Source organism: Cryptomeria japonica, chromosome 10, assembly GCF_030272615.1.
Source record: "Cryptomeria japonica chromosome 10, Sugi_1.0, whole genome shotgun sequence".
In the NCBI taxonomy this organism is placed as follows: domain Eukaryota; kingdom Viridiplantae; phylum Streptophyta; class Pinopsida; order Cupressales; family Cupressaceae; genus Cryptomeria; species Cryptomeria japonica.
Genome location: NC_081414.1, coordinates 639997744 through 640023461, shown reverse-complemented (window position 1 = coordinate 640023461; position 25718 = coordinate 639997744). Strand labels below are relative to the sequence as shown.

The following is a 25718-nucleotide window of genomic DNA, read 5'->3' as shown; positions in this document are numbered from 1 at the left end:
ATTATGGTATGATCATGATGCTATGATTACAAGTTTATGTTTGTTTTGTTGTTTATATGATGCTATGTGACATGCATATTTTAATTCATGCTTATAGGCTTCACAAATATCAAAATATATATATATATATATATATAAAAATTACATGTTTTTGTACTAACAAACCCAAACGAACCCAAACCCCTTTTGAAATTTTGCCGTACCAGCGTACTGGGTTCTTCGAACCCGAACCCGAACCGGCAACCTAGGCAATAAACATTAAATGATTTTTACCTTCTAGAAGCAAATCGATTTTCCTAGGCAAGTATAAAGAGCAAAGTTTTATCCCACATTGCTTGTGTGGTGAGAACTTGAGGTGAAAACTAGTTTAAAAGAGGGAGGCCAGAATATATTTGCCAAGTGTAATTGCTAAGTTGCTGATTTGGGCGATTTTTTCCAGCTAGGCGATTTTTGCTAAGTGTCTTCTTGACACCATTGGAGCTGAAGTTGATGTTTGATGATTATTTTCTGCATTTCCAGCCCTGGGCGATTTTTTTTGGGCACTATTTGAGTGGGTTTGGAGAGCATTTAGACTGTCTTAGGCGAATTCTTGGGGTGGCGCCATTCTCCCTAGCTGGGTGATTTCACTTGGGAGGTCAAATTCCTCCAAGTTTGAGCAAGATGCTTCATTTTCAAGGGGCTGCCATTATTGTTCTTTGCTGAGTGTTGACTGAACCTGCACATTTTCATCATTGCTAAAGATTTTTGACCTCCATGGTTGACTGGAAACACAATTTTCAGAATTAATTTTCATTGCCCAGCTCATCTCCACCTTAGGTGATTTTTCTTAGGGGCTGTTTGGAGGAGTTTCAGGTGCATTTTCAGAGCTTTTGTCGCTGTTGCAGGTCTGAGACACCATTGCTAGGGGCTGTCCTCATAAAATTCTTCATTTTCAGCCCTCTCCCAACTTTAGCGATTTTACTTGGAGGGCATTTATATGACATTTTGTGATCATTTCTAGGGTTTCTTATCACATTGCAAGGTGTTGATAACTCAGAAACACACATTTTCAGACTTGTCTTCAGAAAACTTCCTTTTACTAGCCATACATACATACCTGGAATTGATTGTTTTCACCATGGGAGAATTATTTTCATCAAATTTTTGCATTTCACGCGATTGCAACATGATTTAAGTGACTAATTTGTAGAGTTGCAGGTTGTCTTCAGACTTGTTGGTAGCCATTGTTGACTTGGGAAAGGTGTCTTCAGACAATTTTTGAGTGAAAATTCTATTTTTCACACTTTTCCTAGTTCATTTCCCAATCCTGTATACTCTTTGCACTTTAATTTTGATAAAATTTCTAAGGAGGTGTCTTCAGTCTTTGTTAAGTCTGAAAATTGATGGTTTTAATGAATTTCATGAGGGTTTCATACCCTAATCTTGTCACATTTTTGTTCTTTTTTCAGAATTCGTTTAAAATATGGATAAAATTCTTGATTTCCATCTCTAAAATTGTCTAAATCATTAGAAATCAGAACTTTTCCAATTCTGAAAATAGTTGTCAGGAAGATTTTCCGAGGTTGCTAACTTCCAGCTTCATACAGGTGCAATGTCGAAATCCGGAATTAGCATTCGGAAGGAACAACAGAAGTTAGTTGAGAGTGGATTCTATCCAAAATCCAAGATGTCATCCAGATGGAAGGAGATTATTGATACGAATATGCATTTCCTAAACATGGACCAGATGCAGTAGCAGATGTTCGGAATTGGAAACCAGATTCCTTCTACTTATGTAAACATTATAAAGAGTGGTATCTACCAGGCCGTTGGATTTCCGCAATCCATTCAGTGCAGTGAACCAGTCCTAAAATGTGCGCGATGTTATGATCCCCGCTCACAAATGATCAAGACTCCTAAGGGTGTCACCATTGCTTTCCTTGTTGAGGTGTTCGGAATTCCACGTGGTGCAAATATGAAAGATAGGACAACGGATGAATATGAAGAAAAATACAAGAAGAGGATGGATGCATGCAAAACTATAGTGAACAAGGAATGGATGATCGAACCTAGGGTTCATCATTCCAAGGCTCCCAAGACACTCACGTGCACAAATTTGAAAGAGGAATATAACAACTTGGCATTCCTACTGAACCAAGTGATGGGAATGTCACAAGGTGCATTATATCATGGATGGATGTTCTATTTTATCCAAGACTGTCTGAAGGGAACATTGATCAATTGGTCAAAAATCATAAGTGACAATCTGGATTTTCAGCTAAATCATTTGCCATGACTTCCTATCTCGTGTATATACTTGCACGATTTGTCACTTACAAAGGATTGATATGAAGAGGTGAAGTCGGGAATGGACAAGGGCAGTACAAGAGTTATGAATGCTATCTACAGCTGAACATGTATCAAATTGAAGATTACAAAAGAGTGAATGATGCATTCACCATGTAAATCACACAGATGTTGCAGGGCAGAATTCACAAAAGGTTGTCCAAGGAAGCAACAGAGTTGATTGAGTAGCATGGATCATGGTACATACAGTTTCCCACTTTCACATACCTAAGGATTCATGGATTTCAATCTGAACCTTACAAACTCCCTAGGTATCCTACAGATAGAATGATATTACTTGAGGTGGTGAGACAGCTTCTGAAGTTTGATTCTATCCAGAAGGACAAACATAGAACGGGTATGAAATTTCCTATTTCAGTAGGGAAGACATTGGAGGTTTGCCATTTCACCACTACAGCTAACACAGTGATTGAGGAACCTGCATCTTATCGCCTTACGACATACAAGAGAAGAGAAAGGTTTGATCCACATAAGAAAGTTGGAAGGATCGGGGGAGATAAGTTCACACACAAGGTGGATGTAGAAGATTATTGGGCCAACCTAATGGATGAGCGAGCATTGAAAAGAAGAATGTGGTCCAAAATGTCCGTGAATTTCATGAGGAAGTGTAAACTTTTCCTCATTCCTGATCAGATATTAGATGACCCACAATATGAGAATGAAATGAAGAAGGCGATTCTATTGCCTAATTGGTCAGAACAAGAAGTGACAAATTTGAGTGTATTGATGAGAGAAGTCTTGAGTTTCTCCCATGGATGGGTAGACAATCAGATGAACAAGTTAGTTGACATGGGTGTTATCTTCACATATGAAAAGATGAAACAAGAGGAATCCTCTTCCGAAGCTGATTAAAGAACTATCAGCAACATAAGGATTTATGCAGATGAGGAAAGTCAAGCTCCCAAGCGAAGGAAGAACACACCAGGAGAGGTCAAGGCTAGAGGGAAGAAGATTGAGGAGGTTAAGAAAAAGAAGCAAAAGTTTATCATTCCTTCAACCCCCCCTCAGTGTCTCATCAATCAAAGAGATTGAAGTGCCAGAACAAAACAAGGAGATTCAACAATGTTACAACACGGTGATATTACCAGAGAATGTTCAATTGGGATCTCCTACTGTCTTTTTGGAGGTTAGTTTGGGGAAGAATGTATATGATTTGACTAAGGATAATCCTGATGATGATGAAGATGATGTTATCTCGACATTGAGAGAGCTTGATCGAGAGATGTGTCTCGATGATTGTATGGAGATGGCCACTATTCCTGATTGGCTAATGAGGAGTATGGAGAAAAGTAAGAAAATGGTAGAGGCACAACCAATTGACGACATTGATGACTACTTAGCCAGGAGCAACAAGGGAAAAGAATCAAAGAAGGCTGAGATTTTGTCATGCATAACTAGAAATGAGACAGGAATGTGGATTTCACAGGTGACTATTCCTATTGGAGATGACGAAGGATGCTGCTACTCCCATGGATTTCCATATTACTTTAGTTGCCCTTGGTTGTACTACAAAAGAGCAGGAATTCCAGGAAGTTGGTGATACTCTCAAGGCAATCAATGCAAGGTTAGACAGGGAGATAGAAAAGAAAGAGAAGTATAAGGAAGAAAATATCAAACTTAGAGAGTACATTGCAGGGATAAGGAGTGAAAATCCCACCCTTATTTCCCCTATTGCAGTTGATCATGGACCACATACAGATTATGAGGCAGCGAGAGATACACTCTTGGAATTTGAGAAATGGATTGAAGATATGAAGAGACAAGCGGATGATTTCCTTACTCATTTTGTCCAGGCTTTTGACAGAACAACATCGCTCATAATCAGGATACAATATCTAGATGGAGTTTGGGAGGAAACCTAAACTATTCAAAAGAAGACTATTCCACGCCTCAGAGCCTTGAAGAGAATTCCTATGTCCACATTGATCGAGGAGAATATTTTGCATAATGGAGATAGATACGATTTCCATGGCTGGTATTGTTCATTAGCCATTAAGAAAGCTACTTATGAGCATGCACAAAAGAATTGTGTAGAGATGGAAGGATCAATTCATGGGATCCAATTGAAGATCCTTGCCTCAATTGAGAAATTATTGGGGGTGGATGTCAACGAAGCCAATGGTTTGCACTTAGTAGAATTGAGAGACAAGATGAAGTTCATGTACTTCAATCAATTGGACTCTTTGAAGAAGAGTGAGATAGATGATTTAGTTTCTTTGTTGATTCATGTCCACAATTCGCAGAAGCTCATGCCAGATTGGGAGAACACCTTGGATGCTTGCTCGATGCATTGGACGTGATTGATTTACAGCAGGATACCTTACCCAGCATTTCCATGGAAGAATTAGATTTTGTATTAGCGAGATTCTTGAATTATGTTGTGAGAGAAAGAGATGCAGGACAAAATCTTCTATAAGATTCCTTATTTGATGACTAGGTGTTTTTCTATCGGACCATATGTTGCTGGCTCCATTTTTTATATAAACCCTAATTAGGGCAACTCTAGGGCTTTGTTGGCATGATCTTGGTCTTTGATTTTGATTAAATCTTGGCCATCCATTTTGTTTGAGACTCTATATAAGCCCCATTGTCTCTCATTTGTAAGAGAGATTTTTGAGAATTGTTGGTAGATGCTGCAGATTTGAATATAAATCATTGTTCAAATTGATGGTGATTTTTATATAAGTGTGGTCTTGCATTCAAGGTTCTCAATTCCTCCAAGTTAGATTAAAATTTTAGATTAGAATTTGCTTTCAAGTGTTGTTAGATTGGAGGAAGGAATTTGTTGAATGTATTTGTGTGGAATCCATTTATCCATACCACTAGCCTCTTGCTAATTGTAAGTGTGCCTTGCGTGGTCAACTGGAAATTTATGTAAGCTTAACTTCAATTATTATATGTCCACTGTTATGAATCAGCTTGGATGGTAGTAATTTGAATATCTTTGAAATACACCTTAGATTATTGCACTAAGCTTGTGTCAAAATCTGTTCGACTTTATGGTGAGACCTTGCCTAGTTTGATTCCACTAAACTTGTTCACTACTTATTGCATTCTAGGCTTCGAATAGACTTCCTAACTGTTGTGACATTTTCACACATCGCCCCATTGCAAATGGGGACCCTTGCTTTTTTTGCTTTTTAGGGTTTGTTTTTTGGTCTTCTAGGGTTTTGTTAGTTAGCCTTTGCATTTTTGAGTGCTGTCGGGGAGATCAATGGGATAGCAAGTCCGGCTTGAGTGATGTCCTGATCCTGAAAATTTGGCTAAGTCTGAAAGTCCTGATCTTGAAATTTGACTAAGTCTGGAAACTGAAAAACCTCAAAAAACTAGATTTTGCAATATAACTCCTGGAGGTCTAAAACCACTCTCAAACATCCTGAAAGTATATATGGAATATAACTTAAAGTATAAGAAAGAAGAAACATAGAAGGAAATGTCAATGTTATATTCCATAAAAAATTATCCTGATAGAGAGTTCAAAAAGTCAAATTTCGCTCTTGTCCTTCACTGAGGATCCAGAGCGAATTTCGCTCCTGTCCAAGGCGAATCGCTCATGTCCCTCACCAAGGGTCCAGAGCGAAAAAGCTTAGTGGAGTCATTCCTGACCTTGTTTGGACAAATTGAGACATCAAAGGCATGAAGGAGGACGTAATCAACCCATTGAAGATAGTTTTGAAAGTTAACGAGGCATAAATGAGCTCATAAAGGCCAGGGCGCTCCTGTCCCTCTCCAAGGGACCAGAGCGATTTTCCCTCAAGACAAGTTTTTGGCAAAAGGCAAGTTTCGCGTTTGAGGTGGGTGAAGGAAGACGCAATCACTCTATTGAAGATAAATTTGAAGATTGCAAAGCACAAGTGAGACCTATTTTGCCCAAAGCGCTCCTGTCCCTCTCCCAGGGACCAGGGCGAAAAATGTATTATCAAGTCTATTCCGCCAAATTTAGGTGAATCCAAGCCAAGGCAAATGATGGAGACGATATCGGGAATACTTTAAAGGAAAACAAAGTTGCAAAGACCGCAAGACTGGACGAGTGATGGCCAAGGCGCTCCTGTCCCTCACCAAGGGACCAGAGCGAAATAGTCAAGTATGCCTAATTTTTAAATGCCTCTTTCGTTTCAAACGTTCAAGATGGAGTAAGAAACAATGTTTTTCGCCTTGAAGAAAATTCGATGTTAATAGGATTAAGGATTTGTGCCATAAATGCAAAATCGCTCCTGTCCTTCACTGGAGGACCAAGGCGATTTCTACAGAATCAACCATTCCCTTCAAAAGTTACGTCAAGGCAAGGTTACACAAGGTCAAAAATGACTTTCGAAGGACGATGAACGTGGAATTAACCTCAAGAATCAACAATTTTGAGCTCAAATGCAAAATCCGCTCCTGTCCTTCAATCAAGGACCAGGGCGAAAAATCCTTAGGAGGGCTCATTTGGTCTTGGAGAGACAAGTTTGGCATGCGTAGAACAAACAAGGATCATCAATTGCCCTCACAAGTTGATTTGACGATTTAAAAGACAAGGGCCAAGGAGGAAAAGCAAAAATCGCTCCTGTCCCTCACCAAGGGACCAGGGCGAAAATGGTTTAAAAGGCATTCATTCCAAAGATGGAATAGGTTAAACTCAAAATACCAAGCGAGAACCCCATTTTGGACGTAGAGGATGAAGTTTCAAACGTGAAGAATGAAAGATGGAGGACCAAAATGCATGGGCGCTCCTGTCCCTCTCCCAGGGACCAGAGCGAATTTGATTAAAGTCCCAAATTCCTCCCATGCCTAGGCGCCAATAATTTTTTGAAATACATTAAATGCTAAATTCGATAAAAACTTTGAAATATTTAATTAAATTGGCATTTAAAAATAGCGCATAAGGTATTTAATTAATTAATTTAGCCTTTTAAAAATCGAAATTATTAATTACAAAGGCATTTAAATTAATTAATTATTAAATTAAATAAAAAGGGAGAGCGCTTGGGGATACTATTTTAATGTTTTTTTTACAAAAGTCGGCCTCCTTTTTATTTAAGTTTTGTTTATTATTTGCCTTATTTTCTAAGTCAGCCTATGGGCAATTAAAGAGATGAGCGCCTATATAAGAAGGGTATTTTGAAACATTTTAGTCCATCATTCACTCATCATTTCAAATGCGATTTGGAAGGGCAAAGAAGAAGTGCGAAATCTAGCTGGAGTGGAGCAAGTTTCTACAAAATGTGGAGACTAAGGAAGGCGAAATTCATCTTGAAGGCCATTGGAGAGGCGTATTTCTTGCTAGATTGGAGGATAATTTCCAGATTTTTGAAGACATTTGAAGGCGAATTTCCAGATCTTGAAGAAGCTAGTGGAAGATGGAGTTCTTTTCCAAGCTAAAGGGGGCGCATTTTGCTAAAGGGAGTCTTGATCTACATTTTGCCTAGCGAATTCTCCTATTTTTGGCATCTTTTTTTAGAATTAATTCCCAAGTGAAGGTATGGCGTAATCACCTTGGCACCATTTTTGAAGATTTAAATTTTGCTTTGAAAATCCTAAATTAGGAAATGATAACTCAAGATTTATCATGAAATTTCCTAATTAAAATCTTGAATCTTCCTTTTAAAGTTTAATTTTTAGATTTCAAGATATATTACTAATTTTGAAATGTTGTGTAGGTATCAAGATGGCGACTCCCAAACTCGAAGGATCTACAAGTCGGAAGGCTCTCATCAAGGAAAATCAAGCCAGAACAAGGACGATCAAGCAAGGACAAGGACGACCTTCTTCGATCCAGCCTAGCATTGACAAGGGCGACCTCCTCCAGCCTAGCATCGACAAGGACGACCTTCTTCGATCCAGCATCATCAAGATAAGGGCGACCTCTTCCAATCCAGTATTCCAAGGCGAGGTACAACAATCGTCCTGCACATCAAGGACACAAGAAGTTAGAGCAAAGGGTTCGTTGAAGGAGCAGATAATTTCAGAAGAGTTAATTAAAGATAGCTTCTCAACAAAATCAAGTTGAATATCTACCAAGTTACAAGTGTTAGATGAGGTGGCATCCCAGTCATCACTCCTCCAGTCAGTGTGGTCCACCTCAACATGTCCAGATTCAATGTACCTAACTCATGGAAGGAGGCACAAACTCCGATGTACCTACCCCAGCTATCCATTGGTGGAATTTTCTAGAGAGGACATGTGTCCAAGCAATACAATTTTATCATTGGTCAAGCATTAAATGTTATGTAATGGTTGTAACAAACCCTAATTAGGGTTTTCATTGTAAAATCTTGGCCATTGATCTCGAATTGATCTAAGCCATCGAATTGTATTGAGGGCACTATATAAGCCCTGGCATTTCATTTTGCAAAGGCAATTAGAGAGAGTTAATATAGTTAGGAATAGTTGGAAGTATTAGAATAGCAATTAGAGTAGAGTAGAGAGAGAAGGCAAAGATTGTTGCCAAGATGTTGTTGTAAGAGACTTGTAACTTCATTGAAGAAATGGTGAAATTTATGGGTCGATTCGACAATTTGCATGGTCTTTATACTTCTCAGATTTGATTTCGTGTTATTAGACGAATGGAAGAAATGTGCTTGATTGATGGTGGAATTCGTATATCCATACTACTAGCAGTTTGTTGATTGCAGACTTGCCTTGCGTAGTCAACTGGAATCATTCAGCTTAAGCTTAACTTCAATTGTCGCTTCTTCATTGATATGCATCAACCTGATGGTGTCTATGCCTGCAGTGATGATTTGAACATCATAAAGCTTTCCTTCGAAGATCGCACTAGCCTTGTGGAGATGGTCCTGCGATGTCAAAACAAGACCTAGTTAGAATTCCATCAAAGATCATTCATTGCTCTTACATTCTTAGTATTAGGATTAGATCCTCTCCTCGCCCTCGTCTTTTTTCTTTTTTTTGCAAATCAAAGCTAGTAAGAGCCTGTGTTCCAGCAATATTCAAAGCAAATCAGAAGTTCAAGCATCAAATGTAAGTCCCCTTGTGATTCTAGCAAAATCACATCATTCCACAGAGAGCTTATCCACACGTAGAGATCCTACAACGAAGAACCTTGGAGTCATCCTGATTGATCCTTTTTCGCGATATCTTCAGCAATCAGAGGCTTTACTCAAGAGAGGATAAGGTACCTTTAGGTATTTTATTCTGTGTTTGATAGTGTACAAAATACACGTCAACACTAACCCTTTTCCTTTTGTCCTTTTTTAGAAAGTCTTGTTAGAATCGAGTCAAGAGTTTCATTGCTAAATCCTAAGTTATCAGCACCCCTATTCCACATTCATAATAAGCAAAGTTGATTTGAACAATTGTGTAAAGTCCCCAAGTGAAAACAGCAATTCACATCGACCATTGAGTTACCCACTCGTCAAGACCTGACTGTAGAAACCTTGGAATCATTTTAGTTTATCTTACCCTTAGCATCTGAGGTGATTTTGTTCAAGAGAGGGTAAAGTACTTTCGTATTTTATTTTGATGCTTGCATGTGCATAAAACACACATCAACAGCACCTCAACCAACCAACCAAGCAGTTGGAGCAAGCAAGCAAGGAGCTGAAGCAGGTCAAGCAGCTCAAGCAGCTCAACCAAAATTGAGAAGATCTAATGAATAAATGGTAGTTCGAAAAGCACTTTAAACTCATAGCACAAGCTTGACAAAAACCACTAGACATCAATGACAAAAAGTCTAACATCAACTATCATGGAGATCCCTAAAGACCGTTTTATGATATTGCTTGAAGAAGGTTTAACAATCATCTACAGAAATGAGATGAAGAATGCACATTTCTTTCCTCACCTACAGAAATGAGATCAAGAAAGCACATTTCTTTCCTCAAGAGAGAAACAACCTAAACAAAGATGAGCTGGAGATTCTCAAACAGTGCATGGAAAAACATAACATACCATAGGCTAAGCAAATAGAGGAAACAATACCTTGTAATGTCCCCTAATTGGGGTATACCTGATTTTTACCCAAAGTAACAATTCCACAAAAAAAATTGTTTACAAATAGTACTCAATAATTAAAACATGTGATAGCTATTGAAACTTAAAGTAAATAAGCAATTAAATTAAATAACATTTCATATGTAGATCTACTTTATAGTTTTATTTCCAGTAACCAACCATAGTAGGGGTTGATGAGGAGAGCACGACATAGTGCCCTAGAACATTCGCCTCAACTAACCCCAAGGGCGTGATACAACACCCCTTGGCCCAAAAGTGGCAAGAACATGTCCATCCAACATGGGGTGGTCTACTTAGAATGGGAACCCATCTCTACCCTCCCTACTCGTGTTTCCTTATTAACCCATATATGATTGCTTCCATTCTTTAGTTCACTTTTACAACCAACCATTATAGAGATTGGAGACAAAAGCACAATAGGGTGCCCTAGAACATTTTCCACAACTAAGCCCAAGGGCGTGATGCAACACCCCTTGGCCCACAAGTGGTAGGAACATGTCCATACACTACCCTCCCTACTTATATTTCCTTACTAACCTCTACATGATTGTTTGTAGAAGAATAAGTAAATTTAATAAATAAATAAAGAATCTAGAATGGTTAGCATTTCACATCATTAACTATACCAAATACATAAGATTGTAAGTTAGACAACATCTTCATCATGCATACCACAATACTTGCTATAACAAAAGATGGCTGTATTCAGATTGCTTGTACCCAGTATTGATCTTCTTCAATGTCCTTTCTCCCACTGAAGTTCTGGTCTATATAGCCCTCAAAGAGGACAAGTGTTCACATCTCTTACCTCCTCCCTAAGAGAGGTGTCTTTCCCAACTAATCACTGCCTCTTCTAGCTAATTGTATGCCTCGCCTTTAACATCATGGCTGTTGGTAATTGCTGCGCTTAAGCATTGGTTAAAGATTGGCAATTGCCGATTGTGGAGGCTCTTTGCAGCAAGGAAAAGAGTATCATCCTTTATGTAGCTTATTCGATTTCCTCCTTATAATTCCTATTTCCCATAGATTGCAATTCTTTTATAAATATTATAGATTGCTGCATTTCCTTGGTAATATACTCAGAATCAGACTTGCTCAAATGCTTTCATTTTATTTATACTTATTCTCCTCTGCTCCTTTTTTGGTGCATTGGTCCTCCACCTTATACCTTCTAATGATCGAGAGACACACCCCTCCATCTTGCCAGGGACGCCTCCCTTCAAAGCTAATCGCTTATTATTAATTATTCTATCACACACCTGGGCACTAATCACATGAGACAGCTACCTTAATGAATGATTCCTTGATAATGATCACTGCATTAGAGATAATTGGTGCTTTAACGGTTTAACCTCATGCCCCTTCATCCATCGTGGCTTTTGGAAATCGCTTTGTTTAATGTTTTTCTAAGACTAAAAGATCACTGATCAATGGAAAGAATGATGTTAACTCCTTGTGGCTGCTGGCTAAAGAATTAGAAAATTCTGATGTCTTAAAAACAAAACAATTTTCTGCTCATCAATGCATGTCTGATTTATTTTCACTTTCTTTTAGGGATGGGTGAGAGGTATTATGGCAGGGGCATGCCATACCTGCTGCTAAGAAGTACAAGTATGAGCCCATTGTCAAAGATATTGACTGCGAAGATGAGATTGTTCCTCCTATAGGAACCTATGACAGTGACTCTAGTGAGAAAAGCAGCAATGTGAAAGGGTTGTGAGAGTAGTAGGCTTTGAATATGGTTCATGTTTTGCTATATGTCGCTTTGTTTTGTATTTAGTAGTATGAAGTGAAAAGACTAATATATAGCTGTAGTTATGCTCTGATATTTTGTGGATCTATATGTCACTTTGTTTTGTATTCATTAGTATAAAGTGAAAGACTAATATATAGCTGTAGTTATGCTTTGATATATTGTGGATGATGGATCTATGACACTTCTGGACCTCCAACTCCTTACATTGTAACCCCTTTTTTGTAGACGATACCTAATATAAAAAAAGAGTTCATGAGGATTAAATTTTCCGCTCCTTGCTCAAATGGAGTTAAGAAATACAAAATGAAGGCCAAAAAGGTAGGAGGGTCACAAGACATCTGGACAACAAAAAGTAAACAGTTAGCTACTATAGTAGCCAATACACGTCTAAGACTGATGCAATACAAATGCTCTCAACACACATAAACTCATAGCAGAAATTCAAATATCACACATTGAAAACAAAATAGCCACAAACAAGACTTGAATCAATTTTCTTTATTTCATTCAATTCATACAAAATGTTTTACAAACAAAATTCATGACCACTCATGACCTCTTCCTTCGTTGAGCGCTGGCTTTTCCACTCAATGTGGCAGCCCTGTTTCTTCCCTGTTCTGCAACACAACCTAATATTTTTCTCTCCCTCACTGCCACTCTTCACCTGGGTCATTGCCCCCTTTCCCTATTTTGGGCCCCCCCTCTTGCTACGCACTTTCTTCTCCTTTCAAAACTGCAGCCCTTTTTCCCTTGTCTGACAGCCCACTACCCTCTTCTCATCGCACCTCCTTTACTCTCCTTTTCTGGTAATGATTATAACCAAAACTTCAATCCAATTTATAAAACCGTATTCTTACAGCTGTTAGTATGGAACAGCTATCATAAATACAATGCATCGCAGGTCATATTCTGCAGTTATGATGCCTTTGAGGCATTACAACTCCTCCTTTCTGAAGCCACATGCACACCTATGCCATATTTCCTGTGCCTACTCACCGGTTACTTCATTCTTCTTGCCCCACACCATATGACTGTTTTGATATTTTACTTAATAAAACTAATGCCCCCTATTTCATTTTCCCCCTTGAGCAAACCTCTATGCATAACTTCCTCCAGTCCGTTTCTTTCATGCTTGACTGACTGGGCCTCATTCATGGTTGCCAGATGCTCCTGCATCAAAGACAAAAGCTGCAGCAGAACCCCACCAACCAGAACCAAAAAACTACGTTCCATGGCATTTCCAGGATGAGGATGGTAGGAAAGGTCAAGATGTGGTTTGGAGACAGCAATGATGGAAGACAACCTTTGGGGGATAGCAATACATTAAATTTTTAAATGGGAAAATGTAATATAACAAAATTCAAAATATAAGAAATTGTAACAGCACTTTAAAGCTATAACAAGTATACATAATAATTTAAAAAAAACATTTATTCAAGTATATTTGTACAAAAATTAAAATTCATCAGGATCCAAGTGCAGCCATAGTGCATTAATATTCAAATGTCATTGACTCAAATGTAGTAGGTAAGTTGCTGAATCAGAATCAGGTACAGTATACCAGTATGGCGAAAAAATTGGTCTGGTTATGTTTTGGGTATATTTGTACATATATATATATATATTGCAGCCTAAAATTAGGAATTGAGTTCAGAGAACCACATCATGCATGGAATGGTGTGAAATGTATTCAAAAGAATATTTTGATTAGAAAATTGACAATCTCCATTAAAAATATAATGCCTTCTGTTTATTGGTGATATTAGAATTGAATTAAAAATACCTATTAAAAATCAAATCCAAATATTATGGATATTGAAGCTTAAATTACAAATTTAATTAGTGCTAGAGAATAGTGCAAAAATGAGCAAGGAATGTGAATTTGGCGATCTTGGAAAAGATGGTAAGGCAAGAGCAGAAGCTGGGAAAAAGGAAGGCAATAGATCTTTGAAGTCAGCTTCAAAGAATGATTCACAAGAGCTTGAAGATTTATTTGTTAGCTGGAAATTGAAAAGGAAACTAAGGAGGGTAAAAAGACATCAAGATTCGAATCGATTTTCCATAGGTAATGTTAATTTTGAGATCTCAGAGGATATTCCCTAATTTCAAATTCTGGACAATTTTCAAAATTAAAAGGTGGAGAAGCTAAAAAGTGATATGGTAATAGCAAAATTTATCAGCATATTGCCATTCATGAAAGGATCAAAACCTGGATCAGTCGAAAATGGATGGGCCTACCTCCGGAGGTCAGTTCTCTTATGCTAAGTTAACATACTCTAGGGCTACATTTTCAAAAAAATTTCTTATAGCAAAAATTCATATAGCATGGCCACTACTAGTTCTAGTTCAATGGGCACAAGGACAAAGAGGTCATTCAAATTTGACCAACCATCACTTCTTTAGCAACATGTTACTATGGTTAAGCAAATTCCTAGAGGTAAGGGTTTTATTTAGCATTGTAGTCAATGTCATAACAATTATAAGAACTCATATAATCGAGTGAAAGCTAGCATATTCCTATGACCAACCAAGGAATCAAAGTTTGTCTGCAGCTGAATAAAAAGGGGTTGCCAAAGGAGCAAATTCTATCATATATCAAAGGACAAGGAGAAATTGATATTGTAAGTGAGAGAAAAATAAAATCTCATCCTTTATCCAAGGAAAGATCACACAAGCCACCTACAAAGGCATTTCCAATAGTGGCTTTCTCACATCCTTTCTTTGTGACACTATCTTCTCAAGAAGACAATCACTCTTTTCTAAAAATAAAGCCCATTGGACAAGGGATTTCAAAATGAAAGGAGGGGCATTGTAGATGAGCACATTACACATTCATTGCATCTATGCCAATAGGCTTTCTTCCAACCCTTTATGATCACCATATTGACAAGAAAAGGTGATGGTAATCAGTCAAACACCCTCAAGGTACACAAGTCTTGGGTATGAGAAGGTGTGCATTACCTTATTAGCAAAAGAAAAATCAAAAAACAATGTGTAGAGACATCCGTACAACCAATCAAAGATTCATGGATTGAAACAAGAGTGCTTATCATTTATGATAGATGGTAAGATTGTAAGAATCCACCTTTCATTAATGTCATTACAAGGTGCACTAAAGGGATAATGATTTTTGAAAAGATGATTGATTGTGTGGGGCAGGCGAAGGATGAATACTCCATTGTCAAAATCCTCAAAGTCTCAAGTTACACAAGTCTTGGGTATGAGAAGGTGTGCATTACCTTATTAGCAAAAGAAATAACATTGTGTAGAGACATCCGTACAACCAATCAAGGATTCATAGATTGAAACAAGAGTGCCTATCATTTATAATGGATGAAAGGATTGTAAGAATCAACCTTCCATTAACATCATTACAAGGTGCACTAAAGGGATAATGATTTTTGAAGATGATTGATTGTGTGGGGCAAGTGAAGGATGAAAACTCCATTGTCAAAATCCTCAAAGGCTACACATGAAAATCCTCAAACGCAATAGGGATGGTGAGTGCTGAAATTGTTATCCAAGTCATAACAGACAATACTAAAAATTATAGGGCAACAGGTTTTATTGGCGAGGCAACATTTAGGCACATTTTTGGGGCACCCTATACCATTAACTCCCTCAACTTGGTGATGCAAATCATAGCAGCATTAATTGTTTGGGGAATTAATCGGCAAACCAGAAGTATGAGATTTTTTGAAAAAATGAGCAAAAAACCGGATTAACAAAAAAAATCAAAAATTAGTTTTTTTATATATTTAAAAGCGTTTACATAGCATATAGAGATATTGTAAGCAAATAAAATATTGACTTCAACACATGATTGTACTAACTACTATTATATTAATTGTTCAATAATTTAAGTAATATTTATTTTTATTTAATTATGAATTTTATGTTTAATTTTTTAAATCTTTATATATATGTCAAAATATTTGCAATAATTACATTGAGAGACATTAGTATAAAACACAAAATTTCATCCCATGATCATATATAAAAATCCAAACACAATCAACAAGTATTTAAAAAAAAAAACTATTTAAAAATTCTTTTATTTACTAGAAAATTATTTTATAATTTTAATTTTATTCAAGAATTATTTTAAGTTACCCATTCATGGGTTTCCAAGGGTTCATCCTTCAGGTGTGGAGCAAAGGAAGGAGGGGGAATCGTGGAGTAAACCGGAGCAGGGGTGGATTAAAATAAATTTTCACAGGGCATCTAAGGGCAATCCAAGAATCTCAAGGGCAGGATGTGTTGCTCGAGATGAAAGTGGGATGATCCTCTTTAAGGACGTGCAAAGACTCCAAGATGGTACCAATAATGATGCAGAGGTGCAGGCTGTGCTATTAGCAGTGGAGTTAGCAGTCAATGTGAAGATTTCAAAGGTGTACCTTGAAGGAGATTCTAAGGTTGTCATGGATGCAATTATGAATGGGGTAACCCCAAGTTGGAGACTAAATAAGCTCATTGCCTTGACTGTTTCGAAATTAAGTTACTTTCAAGATTTCCATATAACCCATATCAGACGAGGTGGTAATGAGTTAGTTGATGCTCTATCTAACGTGGCATGCGAGCTGGAAAAAGGAGTGACGAAGTGGTGGGACAAGAATGATGACATATTTCATTGGCATGATTTGAATGCCTAATTTAGTATAGTACAGCTGCCCAATTGAAGTGTGTGAAAGTAACTTCTCACCCCCTGCGCGAGAGCCTAGGCGAATTTCACTGACATTGGCAATTAATGTCGATGAATTCTGCAGAGGTAGTGGAGCTTGCATTTATGGTAAGTTTTGGAATGTATGTCCGGTTAGTGCGGATGTTTAGAGACTGTTGGAAATCAAGAGTGGCTTTGGGTTAGACGAAGGCGGTTTTGCAAGTGGCAAACGATATGGAGGCGAATTTCACACTTAAATCCAATAAGTTGATGCCGACTTTCTGGGGCCCAATCCTGGAGAAAAGATTGATGACCATGTTTAAGTCTAGGAAGCCCTTGTTCCTGGAAGCCGTTAAGGTAGTGTTGGGTGAGGAGGTGGCAGTTATAGGCCACAAGTATTGGTCAAGGGTGGATGTATATTCGTTCATTATGGCTTGGGGGTTAGAACTGGGTACCCCGTGTGAGGAGGTTAGGAAAGTTATGCGGGCAATTATGTCAAAGGATTATCTACTGAACATGGATTCACTATTGGAGTGGGCGGTGTCGTGGCGGGGCTTTGACGTGTCGGAAGGGATTTTGATGGAGCAAATAGAACTCCGAAACAGATGCATGAACATCCCCTTTCTCAAGAGGAGAGAAAATGTGAAGGCTCAGTTCCAGGAAACGGCGACGCACGGTTGGGAGGCTTTGAAGCTTTATGTTCAAATCTTGGAGCTGGAGGAGATTATCCAACAGGCACAAGGGGAAGCAAGGGAGGTTGAGAGAAGTGGACGGAGGTTGAGACCGAGAACCAGAAGTATGTCCAGGGTCTTGGCAGCCATAGACGCATCTCTGGTAATAACTCAGAATGAAGATGGAAATGCAGCGATGGACTTGGGTGGAAACTCAATTGACACGGTGGTGAAGGTGGAAGAGTGTCGATGTGTTTTTCATGCACATGCGAACATAGAATAAAATACCAAGATATCTTATCCTCTCTTGAACAAAGTTTCCCGAATGCTGAAGATCTCGCCGAAGGATCAATCGGAGTAACTCCAAGGTTCTTGTATGTAGGGTCTCTACGTGTGGATAAGCTTCTTGCGGTATGATGTGATTTTGCTGGAATCACAAGGGGACTTACACTCGATGACCTAAGCGTCTGATTTGCTTTGGATATTACTGGAACGTGGAATTTCACTAGCCCTTGATTTTGAAAAAGGAAAAAAGGATAAGGGTTGAAACGGGATCTATTTCTAACACTAAGAATGTAAGAGCAATGGATGACCTTTGATGAAACTCTAACTAAGTCTTGCTTTGACATGCTAGGATCATCTCCACAAGGTTAGTGCGATCTTCTAATGATGGCTTTATGATGTTCAGATCACTGCTACAAGCATAGATACCGTCAAGTTGATGCATATCAATGAAGAAGCGATAATTGAAGTTAAGCTTAAGCTGAATGATTCCAGTTGACTACACAAGGCAAGTTTGCAATCAACAAACCGCTAGTAGTATGGATATACAAATTTCACCACCGATCATACACATTTCTTCCACTCATCTAATAACATGAAATCAAATTTGAGAAGTATAGAGACCATGCAAATTGTTGAATCAACACATAGAATTCACCACTTCTTCAATGAAGTTTACAAGTCTTTTGCAACAATGTCTTGGCAACAATCTTTGCCTTCTCTTTCTACTCTACTCTAAAATGCTACTAATTATTGACTATTCTCTCTAACTATTTCCTATTCTCTGACTATTAACTATTAACCTTTACAAATGAGGAGCCAGGGCTTTATATAGAGAGCCCTTTACAGATTGACGGCTTTGATTGACTTAGAATCAATGGCTAGGATTACAAGATAGAAACCCTAATTAGGGTTTGTCATAACAAACTTCCTTAGCCAATTAGAAAATTACATTCCAGGAGTGAGAACCAATAGGAAGCGGGGGTAGGTACACCGAAGTTTGTGCCGCCTCTGATGACTCAGGTACATTGAATCTGGACATGCTGAGGTGGACCAATCCGACTGGAGGAAAAGTGACTGGGATACCACCTTGTCTGGCGTCTATGTCTTGGTTGATCTCTTTTCTGTCTCAATTTGATGAATGATGTACCTCTTTTACTCCCAAGTGCTTGATGAGGCTTTCTTATTGTCAAGTCTTCCTTCTCCAATAGCATACCTTGCCTTGAAGTGCTAGTGAAGCCTTTCTTTGTTATCTTGTGGTTCCTTAGTGTGGCGAAGCGAAGGTTTTGGAGATAGCTTGCAATTCCTTGAACACTTGAAATCTCCCAATGCTTTTCTCGAACACTTGAAGTCTTCCTCCATGCATTTGGAGTGTCCTTGATGATGATGGACTTAGAATAGTGTTGATGTGTCTTTTGTACACGACCAAACACAGAATAAAATACCTAAAGGCACCTTATCCTCTCTTGAACAAAGTTTCCCGACTGCTAAAGATCTCGCCGAAGGATCAGTCGAAGTAACTCCAAGGTTCTGATATGTAGGTTCTCTACGTGTGGATAAGCTCTTTGTGGTACGATGTGATTTTGCTGGAATCACAAGGGGACTTACATTCGATTGCCTGAGCGTCTGATTTGCTTTGAATATTGCTGGAACGTGAGATTTTACTGGTCCTAGATTTTGAAAAAGGAAAAAAAGGATAAGGGTGAGGGAAGGATCTAATTCTAACACTAAGAATGTAAGAGCAATGAATGACCTTTGATGAAATTCTAACTAAGTCTTGCTTTGACATCCCAGGACCATCTCCACAAGGTTAGTGCAATCTTCTGAGGAAAGCTTTATGATGTTCAGATCACCGCTACAGGCATGGACACCATCAGGCTGACGCATATCAATGAAGAAGCGACAATTGAAGTTAAGCTTAAGCTGAATGATTCCAGTTGACTACACAAGGCAAGTCTGCAATCAACGAACTGCTAGTAGTAGGGATGTACAAATTTCACCATCAATCATACACATTTCTTCCACTCATCTAATAACATGAAATCAAATTTGAGAAGTATAGAGACCATGCAAATTGTTGAATCGACCCATAGAATTCACCATTTCTTCAATGAAGTTTACAAATCTTTTAAAAAAATATCTTGGCAACAATCTTTGCCTTCTCTTTCTATTCTACTCTAACTATTTCCTACTCTCTGACTATTCACTACTATCTATTCTCTATTAACCAACTATTAACTATTAACTAGCTATTCTCTATCAACCCACTATTAACCTTTACAAATGAGGAGCCAGGGCTTATATAGAGAAACCCTTTACAAAAAGACGGCTCTAATTGATTTAGAATCAACGGCTAGGATTACAAGATAGAAACCCTAATTAGGGTTTGTTACAATAAACTTCCTTAGCCAATTAGAAAATTACATTTCGGGAGTGAGGACCAATAGGAAGCAGGGGTAGGTTCCTCGAAGTTTGTGTCGTCCCCGATGAGTCAGGTACATTGAATATGGTCATGCTGAGGTGGATCAATCCGACTGGAGGAGTGATGACTGGGATGCCATCTTGTCCGACACTTGTAACTTGGTTGATGTTTAATTTGATGAGGTTGGGAAGCTAACTTTGATTAACTCCTCTGAGACTATCTGCTTCTTCAATGGACCCTTGCACTGACCTTATTTGATTCCCCTCTATCTTTGACGTGATGGATGGGTGGTGTACCTTTCCTTGAAATGTTGGCAATGCCTTTCATTGTCATCTTGTGGTTCCTTAGTGTGGCAAAGTGAAGGTTCTGGAGGTAGCTGGCAATTCCTTGAACACCTTGAGTCTTCCCTTTTGCCTGTGGAACGTCCTTGATGATGCTGGACTGGAAGTGGTCGTCCTTGATGATGATGGACTGGAAGAGGTCGTCCTTGCCCTGACCTAGTTTTCTCCATCTACAAAATAAACCAAAAAAGTGATTAAGTACATATGACATGTTCATTTCAACAAAGCAGTTTCCACCTTAAATCATCAACAAGAAGACTTCAAATAAAGTTCACTCAAAATATTTCCCAAGGACAGGCCCTATAAGAATTTCGCCATGGACCCTTTGGAAGGGTCAAGAGCGAAATTTGCTATTTTGCCCAATTTAGACCTCTTTTCAACATTATCTCACAACTAACTCTTCGCCTGGCCCAAACAAGGTGAAAAATAGGAGTTTCCAAGGATTTCGCCCTAGACCCTTTGGAAGGGTCAGGAGCGATTTCCTTGATTTTGTCTTAATTGCCTCATTTTTTCACTCCAAAATCATCTTAAAGGTGAGCATATGCTAGTTTTAGTTCAACAAAGCCTAGGGATTCAATTCTTTAGCTTCTAACATGGGCAAATTAGGTGATGATGAGAATTTCGCTCTGGACCCTTTGGAAGGGTCGAGCGAAATTCCTTCTTTAGGTCAAAACTCACCTTTGTTTCATTGACAATCTCTTCTAAGGCAATCTCTAAGGTCCATTCACCTTGATCACTGACTTGGCTCAACACTATCTTGAAGAAAACATGACATTTTGTGAATTTTGCTCTGGACCCTTTGGAAGGGTCAGGAGCGAAATTCACCTTTTAGGCTTAATTCTTCATCTTCTTCACTTCAACTCATCTTGCAAGGCTAAATAACCTCACTCCAATCTCAACCACACCCTAGGAATCAAAATCCTAACTTGACACAAGGAGGAAATAGTGGATTTGAAGAATTTCGCTCTGGACCCTTCCAAAGGGTCAGGAGCGAAATTCACCTTTTGCTTGCTTATCCACACTCAATTCCATTCTCTTCACTTTGTTTCCTCTAGACTCCCTCATTTTGAATCCATCTCTCAACTTGGAAACATTCGCTTGATTTTCAAAAGGGCTTGAAAAGGAAAATTCGCTCAAAACCTAGCCAGGGACAAGACCTATCCAGAATTTCACTCTGGACCCTTTGGAAGGGTCAGGAGCAAAATTCAAGTTTTAGCTCAAAATTTGCATTTTTGGTGATCAAAAGTCTTTCCAAGGCAATCCAAATGGCTTCTCTCACCCTGGTCTAGGCCTGACTTCACTCAAATTTTGGAAAAAAAAATGGTTTATAGGGTTTTCGCTCTGGACCCTTTGGAAGGGTCAAGAGCGAAAATCTTGTTTTAGGCTTCTTCCTCCATCCTTTCAATTTGAATCAACTTCAAAAGGCAAGAAAACACTTTTTCACACTCATCCAAGCTATAAAAACCCAAAGTTTGACTTGTCTTGCAAGGAAAGTACGTGATTGTAGAATTTTCGCTCTGGACCCTTTGGAAGGGTCAAGAGCGAAAATCTTGGTTTTGCTCAATTCCTTGAAATTCAATGATTTCTTAGCAACTTGAAGTCATTCCTAAGGACCTCTCCCATCTCAATTCATCTTGATCCATACTTGCCATGGCATAAAATTGGGAAAAAAAGGTGGTTTTAGTGAAATTTCGCCCTGGACCCTTTGGAAGGGTCAGGAGCGAATTTCCTCCCTAAGGCAAGAACATATCCATTTTCCTTCCAACATGCCTTGGATACTAAAATTTTGATCAAACAAGGAAGAAAATGAGGGCTAGGTAGATTTTCGCTCTGGACCCTTTGGAAGGGTCAGGAGCGAAAATCATGTTTTGGGCTTGATTGCTCATCTTTCCTTCTTCAATCTTCTCTGGGGGGCAAACATAGACTACTCTCCTTGCATCTCCATCTTAGTCCTGACTTTGGCTAAAGGGAAAATGAGTGTTTTCAAGAATTTTGCTCTAGACCCTTTGGAAGGGTCAGGAGCGAAATTCAATTTTTAGGCTAAAATCCTCCATTTCCTCTACCTCTAGTCATTCTCTTAGGCAAAAAACATGTCAAACACTTCCATACATGCCTTAGAAACTAGGAATTTGGCCTTGACAAGTGAGAATTGAGGTTTTAAGGGGATTTTCGCTCTAGACCCCTTGGAAGGGTCAGGAGCGAAATCCCTATTCTTGGCTAGTTTCTCACCTAGGTTCATCTCATTCTCCTTCAAACTTGATCAATTCAACTTCCTCCTATCGCAATCAAGACAATCCACCATCCAACTGGGTCCAGGCAAGGTCAAACTAGGTCTTTAAGGCCAAAAGAAGGCTAAATGGAGGATTTCGCTCTGGACCCTTTGGAAGGGTCAGGAGCGAAATTCTCCTCCCAGGTGTATTTTCGCCATTTCAAAGTCTCAACTGTTGGCATTTTGATGATGTTGTGATTGTCATTGATGGACACACACTTGTTTTATGATCACTTTCTTTATGTATGAGTTATGCTCAACCGGCAATTGTTCCAACCAATATTATGTATTATAGTCTTTAGACTATCGATGTTTTGCAAAAGGTGTTTACCGGTCACAAACTAACTGAAGACCCAAAGCGATATGAAGACCTCAAGCGGTTTGAGGATCTCAAAGCGGAACAAAGGAACAAAGCGGTAGCTAACATTTTTTCCAGTCCTCATTTTGACAACCGGTAAAATGTATGAACCGGTAATCGGTAATGAACCGGTATTACTCTGTGATGAGTTACCAACCGGTATTTCTGTGATGAGTTATCATCCACCGACACTTTGGCAGTGATTTTGTGTCTGTTACCAAATGTGTCTAGATGCACTGAACCTAGGAACTTGTAATGTAATCCTATTGGACCGACATGAAATCAGACTCCTTTATAAGGACATCATGTCTAGGGTTTTAGCAGTTGATGAGGGTTTTGTATGTGCGATTATAGAAGAGAAGATTAGGTCTGTGTGAAGAAACAAAGTGTGGAGATATTGAAGACTGAAGTAATGCTAAATGTGCATTAACGATGAGCTATCAAGGATCTGTTGATGTGTTTTTTATGCACATGCGAACACAGAATAAAATACCGAAGTATCTTATCCTCTCTTGAACAAAGTTCCCGACTGCTGAAGATCTCGCTGAAGGATCAATCGGAGTAACTCCAAGGTTCTGTTATGTAGGATCTCTACGTGTGGATAAGCTCTTTGTGGTATGATGTGATTTTGCTGGAATCACAAGGGGACTTACGCTTGACGACCTAAACGTCTGATTTGTTAGAATCACAGGATTTCACTGGCTTAGATTTTGAAAAAAGGAAAAAGGACGAGGTTGAGGAAAGGATCTAATTCTGATACTAAGAGTGTAAGAGCAATGATTGATCTTTGATGAAATTCTAACTAAGTCTTGTCTTGACATCCCAGGACCATCTCCACAAGGTTAGTGCGATCTTTGGAGGAAAGCTTTATGATGTTCAGATCATCGCTACAGGGATAGACACCATCAGGCTGATGCATATCAATGAAGAAGCGACAATTGAAGTTAAGCTTAAGCTGAATGATTCCAGTTGACTACACAAGGCATTCCAGTTGACTACACAAGGCAAGTCTACAATCAACAAATTGCTAGTAGTATGGATATACAAATTTCACCATCAATCAAACACATTTCTTTCACTCATCTAATAACATGAAATCAAATCTGAGAAGTATAAAGACCATGCAAATTGTTGAATCGACCCATAGATTTCACCATTTCTTCAATAAAGTTTTACAAGTCTTTTACAACATCTTGGCAACAATCTTTGCCTTCTCTTGCTATTCTACTCTAATTGCTATTCTATCAACTGATTATTCACTACTAGCTAACTATTCACCTACTATCAACTATTGACTAACTATTGTTGACTCCTATTCACTAACTATTCACTTACTATCAATTATTCACCCACTATTCACCTTTACAAATGAGGAGCCAGGGCTTACATAGTGCCCTCAAAACAATTCAATGGCTAAGATCAATTTGAGATCAATGGCCAAGATTCTACAATGAAACCCTAATTAGGGTTTGTTACAACAAACTTAATTCTGACCAATGAAATAATTGCATTATTTGGACACGTCTTCTCTGGAATATTCAACCAATGGATAGCCGGGGTAGGTACATCGGAGTTTGTGCCATCTTTAATGAGCCAGGTACATTGAATCTGGACATGCTGAAGTGGACCAACCCGACTGGAGGAGTGATGACTGGGATGTCACCTTGTCTGACACTTGTAACTTGGTAGATATTCAATTTGATGTTGCTGAGAAGCTAGCTTTAATTAACTCTTCTGAAACTGTCTGCTTCTTCAACGAACCCTTGCTTTAACTTCCTTTGTCTTCGATGTACAGGATGGATGGTGTACCTTTCCTTCGAATGCTGGACTGGAAGAGGTTGTCCCTGATGATGCTCGACAAGAGAAGGCCGTCCTTGATGATGCTGGGCTGGAGAAGGTCGTCCTTGTTGATGTTGGACCGGAGAAGGTCGTCCTTGTTGATGCTGGACTGGAGAAGGTCGTCCTTGTCCTGACTTGATCTTCTTTGATGAGGGTCCGCCAAGTAGTTGATCCTCCGGCTTTGAGGGTCGCCATTTGATGCCTACACAAAAGATTAAAGTTAGTCTTTGAGCATCATACCTTAAAGCATAGAATTTAGGACCTTCCAAGAGAATGATTTAAGATATTAATTTGAAAATGACAATGATAAATCCAGAATTCTAAATTTTCAAATTAATTATGAATGGAGATTAGATTTTTCAAGACTTTAGACTTTAAAAGATTGCTATGAAATCAAAACAAGTCTTGAATAAGAACTTCAAAAAGGATTCTTCATACCTTCTCCTTTGAAAGCCTAACTATGAACCTTGAATAAATGAAGGAAGAAGATCAGATTTTGCTAGATAAGGATTGAATTGTGGTCTTCCTTTGGATGAATTACGCCTCAATTAGCCTTCAAAAAGCTTCGCCTTCCACTAGCTTCTCAAAATCTGGAAATTCGCCTTCAAACACCTTCCAAAATCTGGAAATTATCCTCCAACTTGTTCAATTTCGCAACTCCAAATATGCTCTTCAAGTTCGCATGAGAGATAATGAAAGAATGATTTGAATATGCTACAATACACCTCCCTTATATAGGGCGCTCATCTTGATTTCCCTCAAGGCCGACTTGGCAAATAGGGAATAAAATAAAAAATTCCTCTCAAAAGATGGCCGACTTG

At 38.7% G+C, this 25718-nt stretch overlaps 1 protein-coding gene across 5 annotated transcripts in view; it reads right to left on the bottom strand.

Moving 5' to 3' along the window:
* The window catches only part of LOC131073395 (uncharacterized), a 90190-nt gene that overhangs the window by 25885 nt on the left and 38587 nt on the right, over positions 1–25718 (bottom strand). The gene's annotated exons all lie outside the window — the stretch shown is intronic.